Below are 11,549 nucleotides of genomic sequence, written 5' to 3'. Positions count from 1 at the left end.
CCCCGGGGCCTCCTCCTGGTGGGACGTGCCCGGAGCACCTACCCAGGAAGGCGTCCAGGAGGCATCCGGAACAGATGTCCGAGCCACAATAAATCAATTTTTATGAATTTGAGTAAAAATTTGTTTTCTTTACCAAGAAAGTGGCTAGATGAAAAAAAATTTTTTTTTCAAACTTTCACATACTCTAGCATCTTTAGTTTATAATAACAATAAAAATTCAAATCCTGGTTTTGATTTTCAAAGATTTATTATAAAATTAATAATAAAATATTCTTTCTCCTAAAATGCAATAAATCCATGATAATTTTTTTTTTCTTTTTTCTTTCAAAATGCAATTCATTGAGTCAATATGAAAGTTATTTACAACATAGCAAGGTGATCCACATATGACAGCCTCTGAACTTGGTTACTAATCTTACAGGCACTGAACTAAAAACACATTCATCAGTCATTGCTACCAAAATGAATTCAATGGGTCATCTAAATAAAATTTAATCATGAACAAGAACATGAACAACATCACAGAAATTTTCCAAAAGGGCATTTCCCTTACATTCAACTTCCAAAAGTTACATTCATTTAGTTGACTAGTGCTATGTGCTGTATTAACAAAAACATATATGGCATTAATAAAAACACTAACACTGACAAGCTACACAATATCGCATTCTTAATTGAATGCGATTTATCTAATGAACGTGATATAGATCGGATATGATCTATGGCTATGTATATTAAATGCATCTGAAAAATTTCCATCTGAAAGCATGTGATGGAGATTTACTGGTACTAATAATCACAGAACCGGCTTTACTGATGAGATGCGCCCCTGTTTTATTGATCACAAAGTACAAAGTAGATGAGGAAAACTAGGATGCCGAGTATATTCACAGCACCGCAATTACTGTCTGGAGTGTGTGGAATGGTGCGCTGAGATTGGTTGAGATTGGGGATATATCGCAATCGGCAAAAAGGGAGACTGTCATTTGTCACGCTTTGGAAAAAAAGGGAGATAACATGACCAAATAACTCGGCGAATAATGCATTTTGCATAAAATTATAAATGTACTTTTTAATACTCTCCAGATACAATACTGATTTGGGCAAAAACTCAATAAAAAAAAGGTGTTTATCGCATTTTGGAACCAAACTCTTCATTTTTTCTGTGCATAAGATCATTCTCTGACTCACATGTACACACATTCGAGAAATGGTCATAAGGATAATGTAGGATGGTTCCAAATTTCATTTTAGTTAAGCTATCTCTCAATTTATAATTTCAGATTATATAATTTGAAATGAAGAAAAAACTAGTTGTTTCAGACTTTTGGACATCAGTGCTCCTCTCTCGATCTCTATGTATGTTTTTAAAAATGCTTTTTTTATTCAGGTATGGTCAGTGTGGTGCTGGGTTCAAAATGAAGAGCTTTGGATTCTAAACTGCTGTCAACCTGTAAATGATTTCCTGCTTTCTGAGAGAGGAGTGACACAGATCCAATAACGCAGATGGAATGTAAACCTCTTTTAAATCTCTCATTGCTAAAGTGTGCATGCACATATTCACCTACAGAATAACCCTTCAAGCTCTAATCTGTTGCATTTTTTGCCAATAATTAATTAAGGATTGACACATTACAATACAATTTACCCATTTGTTATTCATTATTTGTTATCTGCCATCAATGTCTTTACTAGTAGACACAATGTGTATTTAAAAAAACGATATGGTATAAAGCCGTACAATTCCAATCACTTTGAGCAGCTAGTAAATTTACATAATTATTTCTACTCATCTCAGTGACGGGGAAACATGCATTTAACATCAGTTTTTAACTGAGGTTTTTGTTGTAGTCTGCATTAAATGGGATTTTTTGTTGTTTTTGTTTTCTTGATTTGTTCTCAGTGAAGATGCAGTAGTGGTTTGGGGATTGGGGAACTGATTTTCCCATCAGTCTGACTGTGGTGTTCTCTCACCAGCACTGCTCAGAGCAACACTGCCTCTCTGTGGAGGAGCCCTGCTCATTATTACCCATCAACCCCAAATGACTCCAAATGAGCCGAGAGAACAGGCTCAAAGTGCATCAGTGGCCTCTGCTCAGAACAAGAACAGAATTCAAGTGATTGGTTTTAGAATCTGAACCGCATCCAAAGAAAAGCTGTGAAGAAATGCTTATAGATATATACTGTATTTAGTACAGGACATCACAGACTGACGACTTACGATTAATTTTATTAATGTAGCAAAATCTCCCTGAGGGCAATTTGAATGATTTGGTTGTTGCTCATGCTCCAGATAAACAAACAAATTATAATCACTGCCCCAATTAATATCAAAGGTATGGTATGTTGTATGTCATGTTACCATATCTGCACTAAATTGATCTTTTTAATGAAAATCACTTTGAGCTTCTTTTTAAAGTGTTCTGTTCACAAGAACAAAATACACACAGAGACTTTACCTTTTAATTAAAGAAAACATTTCTGCTAAACGAAAGCCTCCAGACATTCCACTGACATAATTGTCAGTTTGATTAAAAATGTTACTTATATTCAACCCGTGTATTTGAATAAGGTGCTGATGGTATCCGGTATGTCTGGATGTGCAGACACGGTTTAGTCTTTTGCCAAAGATTTGTTTTCATCCAGTGATTCGAGCTGGCTAATAATGGAGAGTCTTGGGAGCTTTAATGCCAGTTGCTTTATTTGCTTTTTTATTTGCTTTGCCATTTTTGCCATGGATCTGTGAATTTAATATTGCAACTCTGGTTGCAACTAAAAGTACTTGTTGAATCATTTCTAATCGTCTAAAATACAGTACTGTTCAAAAGTTTGTCGTTGGTAAATTTCGTAATGCTTTGCAAAGTCCCTTATGCTCACAAAAATTGCATTTATTTGATCACACTAACAGTTTTCTTATTTTCAAATATTTCACATAAGTAATTTATTCCTTTGGTGCAAAGCTGAATTTTCAGCATTATTACTCCAGTCGTCAGTGTCACATGATCCTTCAGAAATTATTCTAACATGCTGATTTTCTGCTCCAGAAACATTATTTAATATTATCAATATTGAAAACAGTTGTTCTTTCTTGTGTTCTATGTAATATAAATCTTTAGTAATTCTTAATTTTTTATTTTGCTTATTTGCTGAATAAAAGTATTATTTTATTGTTTTAAAAATCTTACTAACCCAAAACTTTTAAATGGCAGATTATGTCTGAAATCAAATGATCAATTTTGTACATTCAAATCAAACTAAAGAAAAGCAGTATGCAGCCAAGTTAAATGTGTGCAAGCTTAGTATTTAAGTACAAACTAAATTAAATATATATATTTTTATGTTTATTGGTCATGCATTCAGCAAAACATAAAAACAATCATAGTGTTAGATTTAAGAAGTATCTACACATTTGTTTTCAATACATAGGTAGATAAGTGCAAAAGTAGTTTTGCCTCAATTCAGCTGATTTACAGCCTTATTTTTAATATATTGACAGATATATAAGTCATTCTGTGGTTAAATATATTTATTTAATGACCACTAGACTGCATGATTTATAGTAGTTGCACTTGCTGTGCAAGTTTACTATATTACGCTGTCTTCTCTCATGATGAAATAATTTAAACTAAAAACTAAATATTACAGTATGTACATTTATAAGGCAAGTAGCTAGGTAGGGTAGTCAATAAACTGATCACCCTATCTTGGCTTATTTTGTGCTATTGAGCGGCTGGCTGTACACTATTTCTAACTTATAACTAGCTCCACATGGAATCAGAACTCTGCAGAAAGTTCTGAACACCTGTCATTCACAAACTTCTGCCTCCCCTTGGGTGTTTGTTTATATAATATTTTGACCAATTTAATTACGTATTTTGCTGCTGATACAAATCTGGTACTCTCAGCTGTCCTTTTTAAATTGTTCTACAAAAATTCCAATTAAATCAGCACAGAAATGCAAAAAACAGCACAACAACTCTCTAGCACGTCAATGATTTGAGATCCAAAGCTACCTTAAGTTTTAATGGTGGTGAGAGTTATGTTGTAGTTTGATCCAAATGCCCTTCTCGGGACGCAGAATGAGTTCCCCCAGAGGTCGCAGTTCCTCACGGCTCTGACACGCCTCTACGTCAAAGTGACGCAAGATCGTAGCAAGAACTACCTTCTCCTCCATCATGGCGAAGCGCTGGCCTGGAGCCACAGATGCACAGACAAAGAGAAAATGGGAAAGACAGAATAAAGTCTCAGAACGGCAACAAGACTAAGAGAGGGGGGAAGTTCATGAAGTATATTTCTACAAATGCTCTTATTTGGAGCTTTCGTTCCTGGAAGGCAGTTGGAGATGAGTCCAGTGCTGAAATAATAAATCTCAAAAGGTATGTGGCTCTCGTTCAGTTTCATTAGAAGCTTCTTCTATTGTGAGGCCAGCGACCTGAACCTCGCTTTGAAACTGTTTTTGAATCTGTTTTTTTTCAGAGTTGGGACAGAGGCCCAAATGGAGGATAACTACACTGCATCTATCTTTTAACTACCCATGCTAAATAAGCAAATTGACTCTTGGGTAAAGTATAATAGGAAGAGAAACTATACTTTAAACATTCTCTCGTTTTTAAAAGTTTAACTTCTTCTTAACTTGAGCATGGAATTTTTGGAATGTGAGCTCAATGTTCAAACACATCCATCTAGTGAGTTAAGATAGAAAACAATGTAGAACAGTAGCATGGAAAAACGCATTCTGTTTGTCCAATCCAGCTCCTGAAGCACCAACATCCTACACATTTTAGCTACAACCAGCTCAAAAACTCTAGCCTAGAAGTTTCTAGTAAGTCTGAAAACACTGATTAGCTGGTTCAGATGTGTGTAATTTAGGCATAGAGCTAAACTCTGCAGGATGGTGGCCCTCCAGAAACAGATTTGAACACCCCTGACAAGTTCTGATGATGTTATTCGACTAGGGTTGGGAACCAAGAACTTGATTCATAATATATATATATATATATATTAGGGGTGTAACGATACGCGTATTCGTATTGAACCGTTCGATACGAGGGTTTCGGTTCGGTAAAAAAAAACACCAACTTATATGTTTATGTTAGGCTACTCAGTCAGGCGCTCGCTCACTCAGTAATAGGCCTACACGCTGAAGGCTCGTTGCAAAATGGCCAATGCGTTTAACAGGGAATCCAAAGTGCACCCAAACACCAGACCTGTTGGTTATTGGAGGATCTTCTATTTCTGGTCTGTTAAACGCATAAGCCATTTGAGCCTTCAGCGTGTACTGAGTGAACGAGCGCCTTACTCTGTAGTGCAGTGATCCTCACTATTTTTTTCACAAGAGCCACATTGGCAGAGCAAAATAAAAAGGCGAGCCACTTTTACGACAACATACTAAGTCACCTTTGCAAATGTGCATTTCTACATATAAATTGGACATCCCACAAAAAAGAAATAACACGGCCAATACATTTTCGTTTAAGAACAGATTTACTTTAATAGAGCGAAAGCTGGCATGCATGTCAAACAAAATGCCCCCCAAAAGAAAAAAATCTCTATGTTTTCAGTGCTGATGCATTCATGTAACATTTAAGGGCACCTAAAAGCTGTCACAACGAACCGGCAAAATTAATGATTATGAATATGTAAAATATAGCATAAGACATTTAATTATTTTTTATGTCTGTCGGCTAGAAAGATGCTGACTCGTGATCTTCGCAGTAGTGAACGCACCTGAGAGAAATGCACATTTCATACGGGAGGGAGAGCAGTCTGTTTTCTTTCGTTTTGAATTGTTTTGTTTAAAAGTAGACATTTCAATCCTTATATATAGCCTATGTGTCGGGTCTGTGAGGCAAGTAGGCTATACGCTGAGTTTCGGTTCATTCATGAGACAAACTCCAGGTTCACACCGGCTCCTTCGTATCGTGGTTAGGCTATCTATTTTCTATTTACTTCTTATTAAATCCAGACAATTGGTTGATGAAACCTTGATTAAAATTAAGATACAATTAATACAAAACGAAATCAAATTTAAAGACAGGCTTTGTGCTTTCTGTTTGAGGTCTCAGTGAAAGTTTTAAAGCAGTCTTCGTGCGACTTATATTGATAGGCTACACCTGTATGAATTCTCATTTTACTTTTTGAACTCCATTATTGAGCCGAGTTTTGATTGAAAATAGTCTACTGTTGATGACTGTGCAAGACTAATGGATTCAGGGTCAGGCTTGAATGAGCATGCTTCACACTCGTGGTGTGAGCAGAGCGAAATTGGAGCGGGAAATGCGACGCTCCGTCCACCGTCCTTTTGAAATTGCCGCTCTGCGCTCTGTCCAAGATCCGCCCGCTCGCGCTCCCCGCTCGCTCCCGCCTCAAGTGCTCTGAAGGCAAGTGGCAGGGTGATACTGTAAGCTACTATGCGAGCCGCCAGTTATAGCTTGACGAGCCGCGCAATGAGTAACTGTGCTGTAGTGGAAAACGTAGGTTTTAAGAACATGCTTAATGTAATTGAGCCCCGTTACAATATTCCTTCACGAGCCCATTTCAGACAGACCGTAATTCCTGCTTTGTTCCAAAAAACATAAGCCCTATAGAGAACCAATTGAGTAAAAACACACTCAATATAAAGAGTTATAGAGTTCCATATAAAAAGTTACATCTTTGTATTTGTTCATAACTAATATAACATTTTCAATTTTTTTTAATAAGGAGCTGTTTTTGTTTTATACAGTATGCTGCTAAGAAAACACCATAGAAGATGGGTAAAGAATAGCTCCATCATTGTTCAATGTAAAAAAAAAAAAAAACATACTTTGTTAGTTTTAATAAATAATTTTTTTAATAAAAATCAAGGAAATTTATCTGCTATTTTTTTCTTTTTGCTGTATCTAAAACGTACCGAACCGTACCGAACCGAACCGTGACACCAGTGTATTGTATCGAACCGAACCGTGAATTTTGTGAACCGTTACATATAATAATTAATAAACGGATACATTTATTGTGTTTCGCAACACTTTCCATCCTAAAAAGTTGCTATTTTCCATCCAGCTGCTTTGCTTTGCGTTAAAGAATCTTAGCTCAACGCTCCGGTTGCTTCATATTTGACAATGGGAGATGGAAATAGAAGCGTTGACATCTGCTGTTATGCTGAGGTGCAAATAATGAGAGTGGCATCAAAAAGTGCAGATCTTTGATCTAGCAGTGTTTGGCAAGGTGACAAACTGCTGCCACCTACTGATGTGACAGGTCTCGCAGATGCTGCGTGCAAACAGAGGCACAGAAGGGAAGATCCGCAGACTCTCCTTGATGACACACTCCAGGTAGCGCAGCTTTTTCAGGTCCTCCACCCCCATGTGGCGGTCTGACGAACCTGCCAATCAGAACACAGGAGACGCAGCTGAACTCTACAGTAAATGAGGTTGTTAGAAAACATTCAAAAGCATCTACAGTAGATGCTTTCTCGACCACTCAGCGGAACTAAACAGAGCAAATTGTTTTATGAAGAACACATGGAAGGCATTACGTATAATAACACATGTGAGAAAGAGCTTTTTACCAAACACTTCCTGTAGTTCTGCTTGCACTGCCTTCTGGACCTCAGGATGGGAGCCAATCAGATGTAAAGCCCAGTTCATAGAAGCTGCTGTTGTATCATGACCCTGTCAAAGATGATGTTTTTTCAAACAATGTTCTGTCTTCAGAGAGTTTCCTTTTGTAGTTTTATTTGTACCTCAAACATGAAGGTGTCCACTTCCTCCTGAATGTCCTCATGACTCAAATTCTGTCGATCCTCATAAGTAGTTTTTAACAGCATATCTAGGAAGGCCTGTCTTTTCCTAGGCCTCAGGTCAGAATCACTGTCAGGTTCAGAGCTCGTGAACTTTGCTCTTTCCTTGATGACCTTCAAGAAAACACCAACAATTCTGTAATAATAATCTGACACTCATCTGTCTGTTTTTGGGCTATATAAATCACTTCATTTTCCTGAAGCAACCTTATCTTAACACTACATTGTGTTATTGTTAAATAATAATTTCCTTTTTTTTTTATTGACATAAAGCTGAAATAAACCTGGCAAGTAAAATAAATCTAAGTAAATAAGTAAAAGTAAACTGAAATAAAAACTAAAGCTATATAGCTTATAGCTAAATAGCAAAACAGCTATTTAAATATAAATATTTAAAACGAATAAAGCATAAAAAAGCACATAATGCAAGTACTAAAACAAATAAAAAATATCAAAATAAAAACTCATTTAAAATATTAATTAGTTATACAATAGTGAAGGGTTAATTCGGGATAATTGGGATATGTCATCTCAATGGCACAAAGTGTCCCAATTGACCTGAATTCACCCAATCAATACTGAAGAGGATCACTCACACTTGCAGTGAAGGAATGGAGAATCTTCAGTCTTCTGGAATGTTCTTTGCCTTCCTCTAACTTGTTGTAGATCCAGTCTGGCCAGAGCCACGGTGCTCTTGGTGATGATGTCACTCATCCTGCAAGAGGAATATAAACACTGTAGGTTCTTAGAGAGAACAACATGTATTCCCTATGCTCTAACACTGAATTACACTACTTACTTATAGACACTTTGGACATACTCAGAGTCAGAATTGCTCTGAGCATAGATCTTCTTTCCAAATGCAGTTTCTGTTGTAGACAAACATATCACATGTGTTATTAATAGTTATTAACTAAAAAATAAGCATAAGGCCTTTTACATCAGAATGCATAAACAGTATGCAAACAGCAAAACCTCAAATTGTGCAATCCCACTCTGAATGGAAAGATTGAATAATGTACCGCATATGATATCCAAAGCACATAATGTTATGTAGCTGAAGCAGTTGAATGGCTCTCTGTCCATGTGCTTCTGCATCTTTTGTATCAAAATATCGGTTTGTTCATTCATCACCTCCAGGAAGTCGGAGAGGATGGAGAAGTGGAAGGTTGGAGTCAGCATTTTACGCCAGTTACGCCACTTCTCCCCTGTGCTTTGGGAAGAAAAGTTGGGAAGAGTCAAGTCTGTGACCTCAACATAGCTTAAATAGTGTAAAGTGAACATGGAGATCATTTTATATTCAATTTCTGTGATTCTGGACTCTGCTGCATTTGGACAGATGGCCAGTGACCCTGTATCCAGCGTGGCTGATAATAAACTACTGTGCTTTTGATAGACTTTGTTTGCAATGCTTGACGCAAGCTGCTTTTGAATATGAGATATGAGATCTGCCAGTTTGGCAGGTGGTCCTCTACCGTATGTGAACTAAAGTTTAGTTTGACTTTACATGTTTGCAGTGTTGAAGGACATGACTGCAGCTTTACAGTTTTTAGATATAAGACAACAGAACTCCTAATACTCTTAAAACATTAATGCTGCTCAGACATTTCAAAAATACAACCATAATAACCACAATTACATATGAATGTAATGAACACGTTTTTTAAACAAAATGTGAATATGTAAACTGCATTTTAGATAATTTTATTTTACATGTAAAATTTTGATTTTTTTTTTTAATTTATAATTATTTTTTTGTGTGGTTTTCTGAAGCTCAGTGGTGCTGATATGCAAGATGCAAATTCACATGCACGAACTGATAAAAATGTACACCATCAGTGCAGTGTTCATTTCTGCCAAATACTGTAAAATACTGTGTAAAAACGCCCAGAAAGTATTATTTATTTATTTATTTGGGTCTATGCAGCTGCCTTTTTTTTTAACCGGGCCCAATCTCATTCAGTTTGCTAAGCCATTATTGCTATGTCAAGCTGGTCAGATGCTCAAATAAACATAGTCAGTGTTTACACATGTTGGGTAAAATTGGTCTTCAAATGAATGGCTTACTTACAGTCTATTATTATTAGTATATATTAATATATACTAATATATACTACTATTATTAATATATATATTAAGAAGGAAGAAACAATTTTAACTAATTTTAGCTATTTTACTAAATTTACCCTTTTCATCTACATAATACATCTACAAATCAAGTGTTATGTTTACAGTGAGCATTGCAACAGACTGTAAAAGAATCATAAAAAGAAATAAAGCAGAGTGTAGTTTTCACAAAACTGGTGGTAAAGCCACTGTACCTGGTGAGCAGGCCTGTGCCGAGCCAGGGGTGCAGGAACCTGTATGAGTACGACTTGTCAAGGTGTCCGGAATTACTGAGAACCGCCTGATGCAAAAACATGAGTTTGAGAATGAACTGGCAACTGTGAGTAAAATTCTACACAAGTAAATGGAAAGGATCAACTTTCAGTAACAGGCACCTCAATATTCTCTGCGTGATACAAGATCAGAAAGGGGACTGGACCCACCCACACCTTTGATAGAGGAAGGTGTCTGTTTTCATTTGTGCCCTCAATAATCTGGTTGAAAAAAGCTTCAACAGAAACACACGTTAATTTATTATTTTGCAGTGTTAATTGATCATTGTTAATTAATGCTAGTTAAAAAGAACACAGTCTCTTACCGCCTGCATTGGCTTTAAACTGCAGTGCATTGCCAATGATTGGAGAAGCGCCTGGCATTGGTCTCATTTCGTTCTATTTTCCTATATAATTTTTAAGTGGATGATATGTAGCAGATGCCAACATAAGTAAAAGAACAGCTGTGAATATGATACCCAAGATGTATAATCCAAAAAGGACACCCATTTTGTTTGGATGAAGCTGGCCACAGTTAGTGCACAGGCACTTAATTTAAGTCTGTGCACAGACTTAACTGTTTCACTTGCTTAGTACAAACAGAGAAAGAAAAACACCGTAAGCTGATCAAACAGATGGAGTTATGATACATAACTGGGACGCATGCAGGTTATCTATAAAGTGCCTCTCGCTAAAACATTAACAGACAGCAGTGGTAATGCATCAAGAGATAATGATCTGGCATATTACTGGTGGATTTATATGTGTTGTGGTTTACTGGCACAAAATCAGCGGTCTTTCTCCCATTGAAGAGCTCTGCCAAGTCTTTTGTTAAAGACAGAATGGCCAATGGACTGTATTCTAGTCATCTCTTACTTCATCAAAGTATGATATTAGTGCAAAAGTATTACTAATATTATTGGTGAAAGTGAGCATAGATGAGAAAAAAACCTTGCAAAGACATTCCTGGAACAAACGTCTAATATTCTCTGATGATCACTGATATATCACTCAACCTTTGCCAAATTATATTACCATTTTATTGCTAATGATTCCACCAAGTAGATAAAAGTCTTAATACAATTTTGCTAAAGCAAACAGTTTGGAAGAATTTATATCACTGAAAAAAAAAAAAAAATTGTCTTTTAATCAACCCGTTGGCCGCAGACATCTGTTTAAGCAGTTAAAACAAATTAATATTACACTGTACATGAAATATGCATTAACTTACTTACAATAGCAAAAGAAGATTGTCATTAATTTCTCATAATTTTAAAAAAGGTAAAAAAGAGGGAGGTCATTAGTCCTGTTTACTCCAGATGTTGAGGTCAATGTGAAAAACTGTCAAGTCCATAAACTGAAGGCACTACATGTGACTGGACATCAGG

General features: G+C 36.3%; 1 pseudogene; it reads right to left on the bottom strand.

Annotated features, from left to right (window-relative positions):
* Positions 1-7,169: 7,169 nt before the first annotated feature.
* LOC132109306 (cytochrome P450 4V2-like) lies at positions 7,170-10,671 on the bottom strand (annotated as a pseudogene).
* Between the last annotated feature and the right edge of the window lie 878 nt (positions 10,672-11,549).

Source organism: Carassius carassius, chromosome 29 (genome assembly GCF_963082965.1).
Source record: "Carassius carassius chromosome 29, fCarCar2.1, whole genome shotgun sequence".
NCBI classification, from domain to species: Eukaryota; Metazoa; Chordata; class Actinopteri; order Cypriniformes; family Cyprinidae; genus Carassius; species Carassius carassius.
The sequence above is the reverse complement of the archived record's forward strand: the minus strand, read 5'-3'. Positions and strand labels throughout refer to the sequence as shown.